Source organism: Thunnus thynnus, chromosome 7 (assembly GCF_963924715.1).
Source record: "Thunnus thynnus chromosome 7, fThuThy2.1, whole genome shotgun sequence".
Classification (NCBI taxonomy): Eukaryota; Metazoa; Chordata; class Actinopteri; order Scombriformes; family Scombridae; genus Thunnus; species Thunnus thynnus.
In genome coordinates, this window is record NC_089523.1 from 28316686 (window position 1) to 28337870 (window position 21185).

General features: G+C 39.5%; 1 protein-coding gene across 1 annotated transcript in view; it reads right to left on the reverse strand.

The window, feature by feature from the left end:
• bcl9l (bcl9 like) overlaps positions 1–17697 on the reverse strand; it is a 30522-nt gene extending 12825 nt beyond the window's left edge. The window contains exon 1 of the mRNA XM_067595294.1: positions 17323–17697. The gene's annotated coding sequence lies outside the window, so the exon portion shown is untranslated. The remainder of the gene's footprint in view (positions 1–17322) is intronic.
• Between the last annotated feature and the right edge of the window lie 3488 nt (positions 17698–21185).

Here is a 21185-nt window from a genome sequence, read left to right on the forward strand (position 1 = left end):
TGAATATTGTAATATGTATTAACTGTTATTCCTTGACCTTCAACAATTATAGCTGAACAAGGTGCTGGTGTGACAAGCAATTTTTGGTAAGCAAATTAATGTTTAACTGAACTGTTATGTGATCACAAGTCTCAACAAAGCAGGTTACTCTACTAAAGCCAAGATATTCTATTTGAATAGAAGTGTTTACAGGCCTTCAAAAATATTCTGTTTGGAAGAGTCTCCAAACCTGATTTGTGTTGCAACATCTAGAGAAAAGTGCAAGAGCATACAATAAAGACCCATGAACCATGATTGTTTATACCATTTACAGTACTGTGCAAAGGATTTAGGCACTTTAGACATTTCGATTCTTATTCATAATGCAATACCATCAGAGAGGTGTCTGATCGGTCCCAAACTTATTCTGCAGCATGACAATGACCCCAAATATACAGCCAGAGTCATAAAGAACTATTTTGATTGACAAGAAGAACAAACAGTCCTGCAACAGATGGTATGGCTCCCAAAGAGGACTGATATCAACATCATGGAGTCAGTCAGGGATTACATGAAGAGACAGAAGCAACTGAGACACCTAAACCCACAGAGGAACTGTGGCAACTTCTCCAAGATGCAGGAACAACCAACCGGCCAAGTACCTTGTAAAACTGTATGCAGGTGTACCAAGGAGAATCGGTGCTGTTTTAAAGATAAAGCCTAGGTTTCTTCTGTTTACTGAACTTTGTATGATATTATTGATTAATAAAAACTATTCATGGTATTGTTTTTATAAGCATCCTCACTTTACTTTTAGTGCCTAAAATATTTGCACAGCACTGTATTTCAGATTAGACCTGTGACATGGCATTAAGGTTTTTTTTTTTAAGTAATTTGAGTAATTTGAATCTGCAAGTTATTAATTTGAGGCACATTAATCAAAAAAAATCATCTTGATTACACAGAGGTAATAATCTTTACATTGCGACTTCTTAAAAACACCTGGCTGTACTTGTGATGACTGAGGTGTACCACAGTAAAGAGCATGACCTACATGTATTTGTACTTGATACGGATCAATGAACACTTGTGACTTCCATGTTCTGCCACAGCTCTTGTTTATAAAAAGGCTTCGACTAGTCAGACACACCTGGAGAACCAACACTGAACTTAATTGGTGTCATTTGCCTTCCCTACATCCTGACCTCAACGTATGAACATAACAACTGCTGAGCTTGAGAAATGATTAGTACTTAATTATGTTGACATTTGAATGATGAATTAAATCAAGCCAACCTGGCTGCTATGCAATTAGTTTGCAATAAAATCAAGGTTGTAAAATCAAAGTTAATGTCCCTTAAGGGAGGTGTTCTCCATTTCCTTCCCCCTTATCCAGTCAAACAGTTGCTGCCAAAGCAGGTTCAACATTCATTTTCAGTCTAACTGTGTTCATGTTGACAAGGTTGCTGCTCTTCATGTGGCCTTATAGGCTGCAGCCTCCCGTATCAAACAGGGTTTCCTGTAGTTCTCTTGTTATGGTTTAATAACTTCTCAGTGGCAAGAAAATGCATATTGCACTTCTTTATCAGGTCCATTAAGCCATTTAACCCTTTAACAAATAGTAAGATAAGTGAGGAATAGGGGTAAAATAACCACGAGTCTTTGAAGATATTCATTTCTGGCTTCATGTGAGCTGGGATCGGCCTACAACACTGCAAGGATTAAGTGGTTATAATTAGATAATGGATGGATGGATGGATAAAATTTGATAAAAAGATCTAAGTCTTACTGTGCAAAAGTGCATGCTGACGCAGTTTGGAAATGTACAAACACCAGTTTAGCTTGTTATGTAAAGGGCACTGGCTCCTATGACTAATCAGACATACCTGGTATGTACAAAGACTGACTAGTCAAGGCCCTGACTAGCAGCGGACCAATCACTGACTAAAAACTCATAAAAACTCTAAACCATGATAGTTTGTGAGCGAGCATTCAGAATACCAGGACCCTGAGACTAAAGCAGTTAAATGGAATTCAGCCAACATGAATTTTATTATTTGCACCTCTGCTTTTCCCACTGTGACATGTCAAAATGTCTTAATGTCTGAAAAAGACCTATTTAGTCTACTGTGGTGATGGTCTGCACATGCTGAGGCCCTTTATCGTAGCACTACAGCACCTGGCCACACCTGCCCCAAGGCACTTCTTGGAGGCGTTGGTCATGTTGAGTCGAAGAAGAGATTAGGAGCCTGTCACAAAGCAGAATTACTGAATTATCTGGATAACTTTGCTAAATAAAATCTGGATCCCTTCAAATCTGGCACATGAACAGAACAAAAAAGAGCTGCTCTGGTTTTTAGGGAGCAAAGCTTTTTGCAAATTAGTAATCTCCACCCATAAATGAATCAGTTATGTGTGTGAATTAACAGAAAAACAATTTGCCGTCCGCTAAAATACATTTAAGGGTCGTCAAAGACAATATTTCACTATTTATTTCGTATTACATTAAGAAGTGAAAGCTGGCAACAGAGAGTGAACATGGGGTGCTGAAAGAACATCTAATGCAGCATGTGTTGAGGACACAAAAACAAATGGAGTGGATGAAATAAAGCTGCTAATTTAAGAAAACTAATTAAGTAATTTAACCTCTTCCACTCCCCATTACTCTCCATTACATTACTGTCTTTAAGAGGCTGTAGCAGGCTCAGTTTTAAAGCTACAGTGATGATACTGGTATCATATGAAACTAGAAGGCATCCATTGGTACCAATGTCATGCGAGCTTGTTGGGAAGAAGGCTAAATAATGCTCAAAAGTTAGGCTAAATTTTGGCGGGGGAAAAACTGGCATGGCCATTCTCACCTCAAGATATCTGAATCACAATGGGTTCTGTGGCTACCCACAAGTCTCTCTTTTACAGACATGCCCACTTTGTGCTAATCCCATGTAGTTTTTGGCAGAAACCATGCAGTTTTTTGCATGCAGTATAAACGTGTTATTTTTGCCTATTCTAAAAATGGAAAACTTGAATATTTCTGCATACTGGGGTCACTAAACACCCTTGCAATTGCATAAATTAGGTAGGACTGGAAAGCTGAGACTCTTGTGGATTCAATGAGCCCAATTGTATTCATGTGTGATGATGTTAGTCCCCACACTAGCCATTTCATTGTAGTGAGACCATTTGACCTAACTGTATAAAATGACCTATTGTGATCTCTAGGATAATCACAGCCTCATGAAACTTTGAAACCACAAATGAGAGACCTAGGGCGTTCAAAGGATGTATGACTTTCCAAGGTATATTGACAATAGGGAGTTTCTGAGCAATTCCGAGAACAGAAGTGCCTGCCATCCAATTGGCGAAAATTTCAACTCTTACTGAAATCTCCAAATGTCAAGAGTTTTTGTTACCAAATCACAGCATGAACTTTTCTATGGTGTTCCTAAAGGTTTTGGTGTCTTAATGTGATATTTTGACCATTGTTATGAATTCTCGAATGGTCAAAAATAGTTACATTTTGCACCAAATCTGTGTAACAAATGGTATCACTGCAAAAATTGTTGCGACAACTTATGAGACATAACTGGTCCATCATAATGTTCTAAGACCTTATACACTCTAAACTTTCAAAATTTGAATAGGCACCTAACCAAAAGACAATGTTCATTACAGACTTATCATTAAAAAAAACTTGACACACAGTGCTGAGCTGCATCTCAAATTAATCTTCAGGTTCCCAGCTTTCAGATGATGTAAACCACTTCTATGTGGCATATACTGTTGACCTGCTATCTCCCCCTAAAGATCCACTGCCCCCCCCTCTAAAATGGATCTAAGGTAGGGGGTTGGGAGTGGAAGAGGTTAAGGGTTAAGAATCATTCCACTAATACACAGCTGATACTGATTGACTGGAATAGTGGCTCTTATTTGAATTGTCAAGACAAATATCTCAATGTACTAAGGCTCTAAAAACTACACTCATTTACCACTTTATTAGGCAAAGATCATGATGTGCACAATATTTGTCAAATTACCAAAATGTACCCAGTTATGGGTATAACTGCTTATCAATTATTAATCAATACAATACTTTGATATGGAGTGACACATAATGATCCATAGCCCTCTCTGTTAGCTTTAGATTAAGTACATGTGACAGTCATAGCTCTATACACTAAATCTCGTCTGGCACAGTTGTGCAATATTGGCACATCCACCACCAGTCACTGTTAGCTTTTTCAGCTCTCTGTTGACTCGCAGCAGCAGCTCGTTCTTGCCTTATTTGCAAAATCTGCTCGACAGTGTGGTCCATAAAGGTTTATCTGTATTATGCATGAATCAACATGTTGTTGTCCGTTACTAGCATTCCTCTCTGTAGTCTGAGTTACAAAAGCTTTTATAAAGAATAGCAAAGAAATTACCTAACTGGGTATTTCTCTGTCATACGTTTGAATTATCTCACAAACAAACCAACCAACCCGTGTGTGCCCATGAGAGTCAAGAGAGAAACAGAAATATGAAAGAGCTGGCATTATTATGTTCATGCCCTGATGTACATTGTTTTGTCTTATTACCTTATTTTAAAAAGGTCCAATATGAGAAGCTTATTGAGCGCATTGTATTATTATTAAGCATGTTGCTGCTGTAAAAGAAGATATCAGTGAACTTCATATGTTATGTGTAATATCAAATCCTTCATAAATCAGTCATTTGTTTACACAAAGGTGAGCTGTTACCTAATCAACAAATGTGTTACGGCATAAAATGTTTTACGTTCCCTTTTCTCATTTGACATTTCACAAGTTGTTTGGAAAACAAATTTAATTGTTGGACCTTGTTAAGATGTGTCCAATCACTGTTCCCAGCAAATTAGGGAAATAATTCAATGAGTGAAATCCATAGCACATGGTCTTTACGTATAAAGCCAATTTATTTAGAACATAATGACAAGTGCATATACACACAAACCAGTCCAACACACACACACACACACACCTACATTCTTTCAACCTGAATAGAAACAAACATTACTGTTCTCAGTTAGGCCTGGAGGTTTTGATGATTTAAATGAATTTGCTAAAAGGTATTTGCCTTTGAGTGTGGAAAATACAGGAGTTCCATTTATTTTTCTAAGCTGATGCTCCAGGGATGTTGTATTCTAAGAAACACTCATGGGTGGTTTCCAGGTTTCAGTGTAAATCCCAGGACAATAATACAAATACAATACAAGTCAGAATTTAAAACTGTTGTGCCTGTATGCAAGTATGGTAAAAAAGCTCCCATTTATTCCCTGGAACCCTATGATATTTTTTCCCAAAATTCTGTGTTTTCCCATTTAATTTTCCTGAATTCTGTGTTTTACGATTTAAGCACATTTTGTCACCAGAAAAGTGTCTTAATCATGTGGTGGATGATTAAAAATTTCAACAATTCAATACAAAAGTATTCAAAATTCGAATGAAATGAACATAAATCAATGAATTTGTAATGATGCGACACAACATTGCACTATTTTTTTAAGTGCTTCAATACACAGTACACTCAGACATTAGCATGAAGAAGTGAAACAGATATGTAAGCACTATGGCCAAAAAGTAATCCTTCACATTTTTGTGAGTGATTGTACTGTGTGCCATTAAAAACAGTAATCACAAAATAACAGCGGTAAAGCTAGGCTTATAGTTTGGATACTGCTCTGCTCTAAATTTAGCTGTTAGTGTCAAATTCCTCAATTTTTTGATGACTTAGCTGTATCAAAGGATCGACATGACTTTGTGTGTGTGTGTGTGTGTGGTAGCGGGTTTGACACTTCTAAATGAAGAGGGATGCCAGAGTCACATCCAACAAATAATAATTATGAAACAGAAAGAAAATCGCTCCGTCAAACCATACAAAACACTGAAGCAAACAGCAAGTGCAATGAATTAGACGTCACCAAAAACCAGCATTGCAAAACCAAATAGACCACAACTCAATTTAGCTTTCAATACGTGTATTAAATCAAGTAAGCAGAGCAACTCTCATGTGTGTGTGAGTGTGTGCATGTCGTCCCACAGTCTCGGAGTTCAATCCACTTGGTAAAGAGTCTGTTTTGTGTTCCTCATAACCCCAAATCAGTTCAGTTCAATCCAGTTTCACAATCATAAAAGAAAAGACAACTCAAAAGTCCGCTCCGGGTTTCACCACGGATCCCTGTCCTCGGTGAAACACAGACACAGACATCAGAGGACAGAAGCTGCAGCAGCATGGGCTGCAGCAGCATGGGCTGCAGCAGCAAGGGCTGCAGCAGCATGACCTTAAATGACACCAGAACACATTAGAGATTCCCAGTTCATTTAGATGGGAGTATATGATGCCCATTTTCTGTTCATTTAGCTTAGGCGCTATGAATAAATGCTTAGGCGCTGCAGGAAAAAAACCTTGATTTTTAAAAATTGCATCCACATTTTGGCAAATTCCACGCTATTGCGCGATTTACAGTTGATTCCATTTTTATTATCAAATTTCTGTGATTCCGTCCATGTTTTCCGCATCGTGGAAATCATAGGGCCCTAAGTCCCACTGGGTCACACAGTCCTCTGTATTTTTAGAGCGAGTTGGTATTAATAGACCTAGAGAGCCCTGGGGAGTCAGGGCCAACAGCGAGAACAAAATACAAAGCCAAGTCCAAAACACAGATGCCACAGTGCTGCTCTGTGGATTGAGACCAGTAAACACTGAGGCGTGTTTAACAGTACTGATGAATGAATAATGTGTGTGACGCAGGAGTGCGCACATTTACACAGAGATCCACAGTTGAGACTTTTTTGCAATCAGCTGGTTAACAAACTGCATTTGCACATGGCGCCAGTCAAAATGTAGCCTAAGAGGAGGAAAATGTGCTTGGCCACCCTGCGCTTCAACTTAGGACAAGGCCATGGCTAACACAACATGTATGACTGTGACCAGAATAAATCTTCTGTGACGCACTAATCTAAGTTGAAACTTGTCCTTGAAGGGTCCACCAAGTTCTTCTAGTCTTTATATAATAATTATTATATTATATTATTATATCATAATTACGGTGAAGATATTTAACTTTAGTACAGACGCAATACTGTCAAAAAGGGATACAATAAAGAAAATTATCAGTTGAAATTGATTTAGTATGTAACACATTAGGAACTTTTTTGTGCGACATGTACCAGAACATAAGAATAAAAACAGAGTTTGGAGCATTGTAGGAATATTACAGTGATTTCCTAACAGGACTGGAGGATGAAATGAAAATCACCACTGTAAGAATACTATAGTAATATGTGTTTGTGCCTGTTTATTATTGTTATTATTATGCGTTGTCTTCTGCCGCAGCTCAAATTGCCTTCAGCTGGAATAAGCTAAAACCATGAAACTTGGCCCAATAACTGGAAATGATGTGCATGTGTGCTTCCCAACAAACATCAGCCTAATCAGCCAGATGTTGGTGCTGTAATTAAGGCCCAAATATGCAATTTTGGAAAGGCCACGCCCCTCACACCGTAACTCCGATTGACTTGAAAAATCACGAAAGTCCAACTCTACAAAAAGTCTGCCATGATGGATCTTTTGCCAATTTGCATATGTGAAAACCAGTAATGTGACATCTACTTTTTGTATTTTTACTCAATCAACACCAAATTTGGTAAACAGCCTTGGGGGACTGACATACACATTTCTATTACAAATGAGCAAGATCGGTTGAAAAACATGGCCGCCATCTACCAAAATATCTTCGCAAAGGGCGGGGCTTAGAGGATATTGGCCATAGCTCATTAACCATTTGTACAATCATCATAAATCTTGGTACGTAACTTCAGTCCGTGATTGGTAATAGGTCTCCCAACGCATTTTGAGCCTGAACCATTGGGGGTGCCACAAATACCACAAACATGCATCTGAAAACCCGGTGGACAGAATTTCACCAAAATTGGTGTGTCTGCTCTGGGGGCAAGTATAAACCAAAATCTGAAGAGCCATATTGATCGGTACAAGTGGACGCGGCCTATCACATGTTTGCTCATAACTCAAGATGCCTTTTAGCAATCCTGATTAAACTCACTGGAGACATCCTGCGCTATCTGCTGAACATACACAGAGTTTCATTCACATCTGATGAAGGGGGGGATGAATAGCAGAATTTTGAGTGCACAATTATTGAAAATGCTGCAGGCTTTGTGATAATGAAACAAGTGTGTGATTGGTCTCGCTCCTTTAAACAGAATTAAACTAGCTGAAGTGACTTAACTCACCTTTGTGAAGCCTGAAACCCACTCACTTCTAGTCCTGTTCTATCAAAAAATATTTTCAGGTAAGGATGCACATTTGCTCATTTGAGCGCTCTCTCATTCATGCTTGTCATTGTTTTCCAGAAATGTCATCTCGTCTTCACTGCAAATTACTTCTCACCACCTGAGGCATAGTTTCCACTCAACCTTATCATCAATATGTTCAAAACATTTCCATACTTGATCTGAATGTCTAACCGCCATCCTCCTAAATCATTGTGCGTAAATACCTTTTTTTTTTTTTTTTAACCGGAAAACTAGAAAATGGTAAACTAGTTTTTGAGGTGATGATAAAGTCCCTGATTGTGAGTTGCATATTCAAGAAGAATTCACCCAGGGCTGACGTAACGCTCAGTTTTACACAAAAAGATTTCCCCAAAACTAATGTAGCAGTCGACTCTTCACTTTAAGCTTGTCTTTTAACAGAACAAACTGTATTCATCACTGTACACATTTTGAACACTGTACAAACGTTTGAACTTTTTTCATTCTTTTCTGTTGCATTTTTGTTCCCTTTCAACCTCTCTAGCCAAGTGCTGCCTCCTAAAAAAAAAGGTACAGTTCTGATTTATCACAACCTGCTCATGGTCTGGTGGGCTTTTGGCTTGCCTGCTTTGTGTAATGTGGGATGTGTGGCTGGTGTAATGACTCCCTTCATGTCCACACACAAAAGGTTTCAAACAAACCCAGAGTTGTCACCTTTATCACCACTATGGCCACTTTCCACTGTGTTAGAAACCTGCAGATTTCACTGATATTCTGGTGGTGAATGTTCCTGTGGGCCTCCTTTAAAAAAGGTAATTAACTTTGACGTGCACTGTGACAAACATTGTATAGTAAAATTAAGGTAACACCACTATGAATGATTTCTCTGAAATGTAAAAGTCTTACTGACATAAAAATATGTTTTAGTTGTTTAGTTGGGCTGCTTTATACATTACTTTTAAAATCAACACCACTAGAGTTTACAGCAGGAGTGCAGCTGAACACATACCGACAAATACGACCATTAAGCTCCTCCAGAGAAAAGCAGTTCAAGGATACAGCTGAAACTGATGAAAGGAGTCTGAGAATATACAGCAGCAGCAAAACACAAAGCTTAGCCTATTGTTGGTATAGGGAGTTTAATTTAGATAAGACCTGCGGACACAGAATACAGCATAGCACCGCAGCTGCCTCCTGTGGTTTAAATCCCACTGTGGCACTGTATATCAAATATGTCTACTGTTACCATACAAAAAAAAAAAAACAACCCTCAGTGAGCATTGTCTGAAATAGAAATTTCAAACATCACAAATGAAACTCATATTTAAGTCTATAGTAAGCTGCTTTTGACTGAATTAAAATCATTTAAACGGTGAAGACGCAGGCTACAAGTCTGTCGTAGGAGTCAAAGTGACCTGCAAGTCATGCAACTTTACATAAATCAACAAGAATGATGACAGGCAAGCTTTGCTAAGTTTAAAGATGTTGAATCAGCCATCGAGCCCCTGCCAACTTACACTCAAGGAAAACCAACTGAGGCCAATAACATGAAACTGCTTACGAGTGACAACCATCAGTACATTTTGAGTATTTTTCTTCTGCGAGCTCCCAATAAATTACAGCCTTTATATACTCTCTTCCATGAATAATGTTTAATCTTTTGTATGCTTCTGTTTTCTTTCCCTCATGGGTCTCTTAACAATATGACCACTGAGGTCACCTAATTGGAAACCACCAACCATCCATGTCTGATAGTACAACAACTGATTTCAGGTTATGAAGTGAGAAGCTACATCTTAGAGAGGCAATTTGGTGTTAATACAGTCTGTGTGGATGTTTTTTGCACTAGATTCAAAACTCATAGCTTCTGTAAGTAAAGAGAAGGCTATATTTGTAATCTGTCAGCGGGTGTAGGCAAGGAGAGGACACAACTGGAACTTGTTCAAAAGTCTTGCAAGAGTGAAAAAAAACAGAAAGTATACTGCATGTTTGGCATTTTTTGGTCTGAAGTCTCAAGTGCGCTTGCTTCGATTGCAACAGGCGGGTGGGGAAACCCTGTTCATGGATTACTGACTACATTTAGCCCTATAGCTATGTCTATTTTTTGGTCTTTATAGCTAGTCCTTGCTGTGATATCCCCCCTCTTTCCTTCAATCACACACTTGTTTTGGTCTCCCAACATGCAGTTTGTTATTCTGCAGCCTGGTGTTATGGGAATGTATTCTACAAGCATAACAAGAGGTTACTGCAGGGCAGGATCCATTTGTATATAAAAATGAGAAAGTATTCAGTTGGTCCAAAGATCTGCCATTTAAATCACGGATAAATGATATTTATACTTTTTGGAAAAGTTGATCCACTAATTCTGTTTACAAGTCTGATCTGCAGGGCTGCATTCCTCTGTGCTGACAATTCTTAGTCTGCTAGTAGTACTTGTTGGGGGTAAATTGCAGTGCATTGTGGGACAGTACACAGGTGACAGCCAAAAGGTCTGCGCGCTGGGGGGGGGGGGGTTGTGGCAGGTTGCTGTGGCAACATAACATGTCAAGAGGCTGGGTAAATATAGGCTAACCAGTAGGCGATGTGCAGAAAGGAGGGCCTGCAATAGAGGAAAGGCCACAGAAAAAAAAAACCGAGACATCTGTGAACATCTCAAAGCATCACTGTCTTTTGATGTAGCATGCCTTACCAAACAAAGAGATGACCTGAAATGTACCTTTGTTTTTACACAAAGGGAAAACATTATGTACTGTACATGAAGTAGTGAGTTAAGCAGAGGGAGAAAAAGAATATTTCAGCTAAAAGACTAACAGACTAAACAAAGCCATGATTTTATGTGCTGCATGTGGATATTTGCACATGCTTGTGTCATATTCTGGACTGACTGGACTGGGGGGATTTTAGCTGAAGGCATGAAACTGTGAGCAGTTTACAAAAAAAATCTGTCAGCTCTTCCAGACAAAAACAGATGAATAGCTCCTCAGCAGGATAGGAATTAAGTGGTATGAATACTGTAGGCACCTAGTTGATGATTTTGCCTGAGTTCAGCGACAAGGAAGTACTGGTTCATTTTGTACAGAGGGTCAAGGGTTGCATCCTTTCCAACACATTCTGGGAAGAGAGCCAACTAGAGCAAGGAAACAGACCAAACTGCAGCCTCAGTGCAGACAGAAGGGTGGCATTACGGCACAGAGGCAGTTGGAAACGGAAGGCTGATGGACAGAAACCATTCTGTGTCGAACTGAACACACACCTCCCAGTCTGCTAGAAACGAGGGATGTCAACGATTAACCGTTAATCGGTTAACTGCTGAGAATATTTTTGACCGGTTACACGTGTCAGTCTGTAGGTTAATTTGCATACACATTCCACTAACGGCTAGACAATTATGTGTTCACAACATCAGATGTTCTTTTTGAAAGGATAAAGTAGCGCTGTGAAACCGACTCCTACACAGAGTGTTGCATTATGGGTTATTTGTAGCCTTAATGTTGCTAAGCTAGCAAGTGTCTTAAAGTCTGTTTATGGTGTGTTAGAGTCAGTCAGCCATTAAAGTGTTTCGTTAGTCCAGTTTAACCTGCAGGAGTTTCTGAAGGCTTGTATAACATGTTTTTCTGCCACGGAGGAAATAAATTCATGATGAGTGAAAACGAGCGCAAAGCGTCTTCGACATCTCAAAGACGCTGGAATATGTCAAGCTGCCAAATACCACTGTCATAGGTGACGAGCTCCAAAAACAAACAGATGTATAAATGCTAACTGCCATAGAAAATCATTTTTGACCACTTCCAGGAGCCTGGCAGGAGAGTTTGTGAGTACGTAACTATACTATGATGTAAGTTTTTTTTCCCCCACAGGTCAAATATGATAATCAGTGAAAATGAGTGTTAGAAGGTACTCAACATGTGGTTTATCATACAATATGTGGGCTTGTTGATGAAGATTTCACCCCTTTTGATCATTATGTGCATTAACCAGGAAAAGTGTTGTTCTCATGGGGAGCATTAAGAAATATACAAAGCCTCTTTTCCCCAAAAAATATGAAACTAACCATAAACTGTGACCACATGTTTTTGCATGTACATAACCCACCTTACCCAAAATAATTAGCCCAACATTAGCCACATTGAGGGAAAGAGGGACAACAAAAAGAGAGATTACAAATTTGACAAATGTTGCATTCATCATCATTGTCCTACTGCAGAGTTTTAGCAATTTATAACAGATTTCCAAGTGTTGAGGGTAGTAGAAATAGAAAGGTGAGTGTCCTGGACTGACACAATGATGCAAGCTGAAAGAAACTTCAGATGAAAAAGGACATGAAAGAAAGCCAAGAGGAAAATTCACCTGAGTTAAATAAGCATACATGTAATTATTGCAATGGATATAAACAAGGTGGGAAATTACCTCCAGATCATCAAAGTGTTTGCACTTGTTTGGTCTTTTAATTAATTAACAGCATCTACTCAAAATAACCGACATTCATTTGCGAGTGCTGGTCTTTTCAGTGAGAACATTCTTATTTTGTCCGAACAACCGTCCAAAACACAAAATATTCAATTGCTGGATTTCATGTATGAAAAAGAAAAGCATTAAATCATCACATTTGAAAAGCTAAATCCAGCCAATTTGTGGCATATTTGCTTAAAAAGTGACTAAAACGATTAATTGATTATCAAGGATGAAGAGGATAGAGGTGGTGACAGTGTATATGCACATACAGTGTCACCACACACTGCTTAGGTTAATAATGGTAAAAGCCACATAGCGCTCCATGAAGGAAATATAAATTTTGCATTTTTATAGCAAGCAGTAATCATCAAACAAGCATCTATCAACTTGTGAAGAGTTCCTCATCCACATACCAGGAAGCAACTTGGTAATTTTCTGCAGTCAAAGCATGAATTAAAAATGTTGTCTGGTGATTCTCCAACAACACTCCCACACTTCTTCTTATAGGAGTTTCATCATTCAGTTTTCTTTCTCAGTTTTCAGTAAAACTGTTACCACTTGTTCTATTTCTGAAACACCTCTTCACCCAGAGAGGTGCTGCACACACTTTTAACAGTTTAAGACGTCCATTTCTTAGTTACAAACGTGTTTCAGTCATGCCAAGTGGATGTATGGATGGCACTGTCAGTTGCTTTGGGTGTAAGAAGCTCAGGTTTAGTCAAAGGTCATAGGTCATACTTATACAGATTTTCTGCTTACTACCATAAATTGGCCAACAGCTTTAGCCAGAAAAAGCATATTGCAGCATTTTGAAATACTGCTTGAACAATCAAAAGAAGCCATAATGACTTTGAGCAGGTGCAGTAAAAACATACATAAAAGCACCGCGCTATTACAAAATCCTCCAGCTGATAAATGATATAAATCGAACTGATATTATATTGTTTCAATGTGATCTGCAGTCTGAGCCAACATGAGGATCATTAAAGCTAACCAACAAAACTTATCTTTCATCTCAAACATGAAAATTGTGATTGCAATACTCAGTTCCTGCATTAGAGCAGACTTGGTATTAATAGTTCCTTTAATCTGTGAAATTGTTAAAAAGCCAACACCAACAGTTTGTTTTGCATCTGAAAAAGTTTACTTTGATGCATTTTCCGCTTTGAGTTAACTAGTGTAACACTAACAAGTTTCAAACTTATCAACAAAAGTCACACAGACCCATGAGTATCTTATTTATTGGATATTAAGACATTTGGCAAAAATTGTGAGTCAAATCAAACATCCTCTTCCTCTGGAGAAGAACTGTGACCACCTACGTGATATGATTCCATTTAGAGCTGCCGTGGTTACTGCATTGCCGTGGTAACGCAATCACGTCACACTCACCGCAGAGTCGAGCTGACCACCGCTTCACCACTGAGTGAGCAAGTGAAACCGCTCATCAGTTATTCTCTCAGGCTTGACATAGAGAATGACGTGCTGAATACTGACCAATGCTACTGCTGCTGCAAAGTCAGCCTCTTAATGTTCGTAGTATTACTTATATTCGTACCTCGAGCCCGAGTACGTTATGCCATCGAGAGCTACTATGTTTAAACACAATGAAAAACACTTTGAGGAGAAGAAGGATGAGCTAAAAGTCAAGCTAACCAGGGCGCACAAGCTAGCTCTGACTACCTACTGCTGGACAGCTCTCACAAACGAAAGCTACATCATAAACTTTTCTTAAAAATTAACTGGTTAGTTACCAGTTAATGGGTGTCGATCTGTCGAAAGCACGGAGGACGGAGGTTTGAGAGCGGCTGTCACAGCTGTCAATCATAACATCAGACCCCCTTTCTATATCGTCAAATAACTAATTAAAAACAAACTTATCAGAAAAAATAGCACTTGGACAAACATCAGCATAAGAAGAAATACCTGAAATGACAGAAACCATCTTTAAGAAAATTTTGTTTGACGTGTACTTTGATTTTTTTAGTTTGACTCATGTCCCATCCACTAACACGGAGGGGGCGGGACTTATGACCTATACTGCAGCCATCCACCAGGGGGCGATCGAGAGGTTTTGGCTTCACTTTTGGCGAGCTGTCATGACGTCCATCTTCATATACAGTCTATCCCCTTATTTAAAAGTTTACCGCGTCTCGCCCCATCCTACGATGGATGGCCTTCCACCTTGCCTTCGAGTGTAGCTGTTCAGAACAGCTATAAACACTTTACAACAAATTACAACAACTTACAACAAATGGCCCTTGAGTGACTGAATGTATTTAATGTCTTTTGAAAGGTTGAGGACCGGCAGCAGACAGAGTACTTTTGCCTACAAAGACTGTATGCAAAAATATGCAAACACTAAGCGCACAGAAAGACACAGAACCACTATAGACACTCAGACATTTAGGTGAGCCACAATTACTGAAATGTGTCATAAAAATGCTTCACCTAAATGTTTCCTGCTTAGGGATTAGATTGTGACCTAGGCCTATGCAGTCCAGTACTTCACTGTCTCAGTATATTCTGTCATGTGGAAGCGTTCTCAGTATCACATTATTCTTTCATAGCTCACCTTAGCAGGGCTCCCTGTAGCTCACCCCAAAGTTCTCAGATCACCCTTCTAGATAAGAAACACTTTGTCAGCAGCTCACCAAATCTGTCTCTGCTTGCACCGGAGCAGTTTGTGCGGACATGCAGTGGCTGCCACATGTTTATTCATTCAAATCAATTCTGGCCTTTTTCAATATGTCAATTAATGCCTTCGCGTTTCGCAATACATAAATGTTTGATACGTTAACCTCTTTGTTACGGGGAGGTCCGCTTCACCGTCATCTGTTCTGTCACTTGTTTTTATCCAAACCAAGTGTACAGAAGTGCTTACTAAAATATCCATGCAGCTTATAAACCCGCTGAGCACTGTGGATGGACTGAAATAAATAAATAATATTTGGTCTATTAATCCTGGACAGATTAGAGTAATTGTCTCACACAGAGCTTCCATCATTATGCGCTACAACGTCATTTACAGGAGCTCCTGAGGGGAAAAAAACACACACACACCAAAAAAACAAGAGCACAAATTTAAAAAAAAAAAAAAAAAAAAAAAAAGGCTTGCACAAAGGCCTACAGGTAGGCAGTGACCTGTCCTTTTAAAAGAACAAAAAAAAAAAAAAAAAAGAGATGGATCAGGGAGATATTTCACTTCCAGTGGAAAGCAACGCACAGTGTACTGTAGCCCTGAAAGACAATTCGGATCAAGTTGCAAACTCTGTTAGGTGCTATATATAGCTCACCAGGATATTGTAGATACACACACAGCATTAAGCGCTTGTGGACACACGCACGCACGCATGCAGACACACACACACGGAAAGACTTTGTGTGTGTGATACCAAAAGAGAAAAGCTGTGGTAGAACTGATGGTGAACAAGTTTAAGTGCAGTGTTATCACAGCCGCATTCAACAGGCTGAATTCAGGGATTAAAGCAAGAAAAGATTTGTGAGCCTGAAAAGTTGTCCAGGAGGAAATGTGTACAATTAAATTAAGTATTATATGAATTTAAAACTGCTCAGCATGGTGCCTGAGACCTTTAACCCTTGTGAACTATAAGGTCATAGGGTTGACATAAGTATAATCACTCACACACACAAAGAAGGAAGAGAGAGACAGAAAAAGGGTATATGTGAGGGAACTTTGCTTTAACAATTATGATACACAGGCTGTATGAAAGCATTTAGCTATAAAATTATAGCAACTACAACTCTAACAGTGGCTTGTACTATCAGTAATACTAACATATTTATTTTGACGGCTACCTTAAACCAATAAAACGTCTCAAATGAAAGGTATCGTTATCATAAACTTAGCTTGACGTCCAGCCAACACAGTAAAAGCTTATCTGAATCACAGCGGGGGGCAGGGCAGGAAATGCCCATTAAAAATACAATATATCTTGAATTATACAGATATAACTTTACTCCACTAACGTTAACATTGAGCATTGTGAAAGAAAAGTGGCAGCAAGTGTTCAGCAGCGGTCGTTTTAGCTGCATGTTGCTCCCCACATGCCCTCGCCAGGTCTGTGTTGAAGTGACAGGTATCGTTACGCAGCTTGTCACCTACTGAGCACAAAAAACCTTTCAAACGTTGCTTTGGCTGAGTCTGTCAGATTAGCTAGCTGACAAGCTAATATTAGTCATTTACACATCTGGATTTAAATCTTCTTATCGACACACTGAGCACGTTAAAGTATAAAGTTGGGCAAGCACCGCACTGTTGTGGGGGAGAATTTAAGGACACATGCCCCTGATCTGAACCCCGGCGCTCCTGAGTGGAGACTTGCTGCGCCAGCTAACTTAGCATGCTAATTCATGTCTCCGCTAGGCTACTTGCTTGTAAGCTGACGTTGCCGTGGCACACATCTGCAAGCGAACCAGCGCTAGCTAACGGGGTTTGAACTTTGTTACGGGCTCGCTAGCGACTTCATAAAAAGAACAGAAAGTTATACGAGTCCACACATAAGGAAGACAGCTCTGAAATATGCGACAGCTAGCATGCTCCGGTAGTGACAGTGTTTAGAAATGCTGTGTACTCTACCCCATTTGGCTGGTGTCTGAGATCAGAAGAGGCCGATGTCAGGACTGACGGCCAGCCGACATTCCCCGGAGTGGCCGCCGCCACCGTTTGCTCTGCTCGCTGTACCACTGCGCAAGATGGTCCCGATCCCGCTGTTTGGTAGGAAAGGAGCTGGTGCAGTTTGACGGAGGGTTCACAGGGTGATAAATAACACGGCGTGGCTAGGTTGAAGTTTCGGTTGAAATCAGAGGACGCGTCACCTTGCAGCGGTTCATGACTCCCACTATTCAAGATGTAGAAGGGCAGGACGTTGCATTTCTCTGCGAGTCCATATCCAGCCGCTGACAATAATGTGGCCACACGGGCATCCGTATGTCACTGTACTGATATGTCAAACTGGACTTCTCTGCTGGCTGAGACTTATTTTGACACACAGATGATAATATCAATTTTTTTTTTTTTTTTTTTTTTTTTTTTTGTGATATTTTCAGATGGCTGTGATGTCAACACCCTGAGATTAAAATCAGTATTGCAGACACACAAACGCACATTTCCTTAAACTTTAGAAAATCACTCAATCAATCAATCCACTGCTGGCTGAGTATTATTATGACACATATGATTACATCAATATTTTTTTTAATATTTTCAGATGGCTGTAATGTCAACACCTTGACATTAAATTCAGTATTGCAGACACAAAAATGCACATTTCCTTAAACTTTAGAAAATCGCTCAATCAATCAATCCATCTTAGACGTCACTAATGTGCTCCATCCTTCAGCAGAGGACCTGAGAAGACACTCTGAAACACTGTAAACCGAGCTGAGACACTTGAGGTTTGGGGGAACCATTATAAAGTTACTCAGAGTGAAGATCCAGTTGTTGCACTGTTAAACTTGCTCTTTTTTCAGATGAATACTCCCTCTGGTGGTATGGGTAGCAGAAGTAGGCTTGGCTACATGCCCTTAAGTGAACTTTGGGAAAGACATTTCTTGCAAATGTAGGCTACTGACTGTGCTTTGAGGTAGAGGGGGTTGAAGTTTATGTTATTTTTCATACAATTTGTTACCCATAAGGCTGATTAAGCATAACACATGTTTTACTCCAGCAGTTTCAAATAATTAAGAGCACTAACAACTCAGGAGCTGCATAAGAATATACCTTTCCACTGTTGGTTACTGCTTAACGCTACCAAAGTAATTGCCGCCATCAAGAGAGCATGGGACATTGTTTAGAGAAGAGAGCACATCTTGTACACTTTGTCCAGATGTTCACTGGTACAAGGATTTGCACCGATAACTTCCCAGTTGCATATCTCTGACCTCAAGGATGTAGGTTTCTAGACCACCCACAATGTAGGAGAAAGATTTTTTTTTTTTTTTTTGTGCTCAAGGGGTGACAAAGAAAGCCTTCATCTATTTTTAAAAAATCTGACATTCAGTCGAATATTAGGGAAGAACAAATAGTCTACACATGTTGAATCAGTGTGGAAGGAGCAGCGACGATTTTTTACTGGGAGGGATAGGAATAAAGCACAAACCGGCAGTATCTAACGGTCAAAACAAAGCAGTGAAAATAATCACAAACCACAAAAGTGACTTGCTGCAAGTCATCAACTCGCAGATGTGGAGCGAGCACAGGCAGAATGGTCAAAGTCGTGAAGAAGACTGACGACCTTTTTCATGACTTCCTCCCCAGACGAGGCAGACAAGACTGACATTAATCAGCTGAAGAAGCACCATTACACCTGCTGGCATCAGATATCTTTATCATCGTGTAATTATATAGCTTGAGATTATAATTACGTCATTTGGAAGAGATGTGCACTCTATATTATTCTGTCATTATCTGCCTAATTAGAGTGGAAATAAGCTCCGACTCAATTTAGGATGGACACGTTTTTTTTTCTCTTTGTTTAAATATCTAAATAAAAGAAAATGGACATTTTATTTGGTAGAGACATCTTGTTTTTCCCGTAGTTCTTTTTCATTTTGAGTGCTATACTCTATTTTGTGGACACACTAATTGCCAAACAGGTGTATTTTTAATCAAGGGAGAGTATACTCAGCTGCACAATATTTTGATTCAGTCATTTTTGGCTCTGGGCATCCCTCCTGCTATACAGTCCAGCTCAAGGATATTTAAGAGCGAATGAAATAGCCCGCAGACAGAGTATGCTGCATTTGTGTGTTATCATAAAAATGCAACGAGATGCTGTGAATTCTATCCTGCCGTTCCCCCTGAGATATGTTTTTATCTGAGTCCATTATTCTCTGCTGGTATATGGCAAGCGGAGGAATGAGCTCAATTAGGTGAGGAAATGAGAGGAGAGGAGGAATTGGACCCTGGTATTTGGAGAGAAGGAAAATGAAACATTGGAGGAAGGTCAAGAGAACATAAGAAAGGAGCAGTGGGGAATGAGAGAACAGGAGAGAGAGAGAGAGAGGAGGGAGATAGAGAGAGTGAGACAGAGAGGATGAGAAAGTGAAACTATGTTGTCATGGAAACTGGCATGGATCTGAAGAGCAAAACAAGAATGTAAATTGGTTTACCCTTAGGGAATGTGATGGTGCTACAGGGAAGAAATAAGCAGGGAGATGTATTTAAGGGGGGGGACCTTCCAGAGCATTATATGCAAATAAAGGGATTTGGGGAAGAAAATAAATTTATCATAGTAATGATGACGATGAAAATATGGATCCTGAGAAGCTTAAAGTAATAACACCAAGCACTACATACAATACAGTCGATTAAACCTACCACAAAGTGTTAGTAGATCGAGACAGCAGCAGTTGGTAGGATCACCCTTCATCTCTTTAGGCGGAGCACAGTTACTTACAAATGACTAATTATAAAATGCATTAGTTTGGGAGGCACAGAGGTCAGTCTGAGTGGGCGAATTACTAATGTGGGTAAACAACTTGTGGCTCTGCAACTGCTGCCTGCATGCCGGGAATGTGGTTTTATTTTTAAACAGATTGACATTTCGTGATGAAGATGCATGTTGGCTACCTCACGCTTATCAGTCAAGAATATTACAGATGGCAAAATTCAATCCTGAATGTCTAGTTTTCGTCTTTAGAAAGCCATCTTTCAAACAGTTGCAAGATGTCTGTGCAGACCCATTAGAACAGGCCAAAAAAAAGTTTTGTGTACCTCATCATTAATTCCCCTCTCACCTGTTGTGCTTTTTTTTCACACCCAACCCAAAACCTTTTCCCCATCACTTTGCTCGCAAACATTCCTCTTTCAGTCGACTGCTGGAATCCCATCATTAGATTCAATTTTAGAGTCTGCTAGAGATGATGCGAATGTTGCCAAGAAACTAATGGTTTCCGTGGTGACAAACACTGCCCATGCCATTGTGTGTAGAAATGTAGGAAGTCAAGTCCCTCACCTACAATCTCCACCACCCCTTTCAGAGTGGAAACATAGTACACCATGTACTCAACAGACAATGTATTGTGCTCTAACATGTGTGTATCTGTGTGCTTGCATACAAAAGTATCACACATCTTCAGGTTGTTCTTTCATATCAAATTCACAAAAATTAAATGATTCTTCCTGCATTACATGTTTATGCACATGAAGTACATATTTCTGTTTACTTTTAGGCTGTTCATCAGTTTATTTGTGCATACAATGAGACAGTAACACAGTAATTGACACAGTAGGTGGATATTCAATTTTACAGGGCATGATAGACAAGGCAGACAAAATGTACCTTCTGGCAGTAGATTAAACACTATGCTGTACATTGAAACACTGCAGCAGCCTGGACATAAATAATCAGTCCCGCAATACCTCAAACAGAGTAGGATAAACTTGAGAAAGCAGTGAAGCACAAAAGAAAGCGACAATGATGCAATGATGAGGCTGAC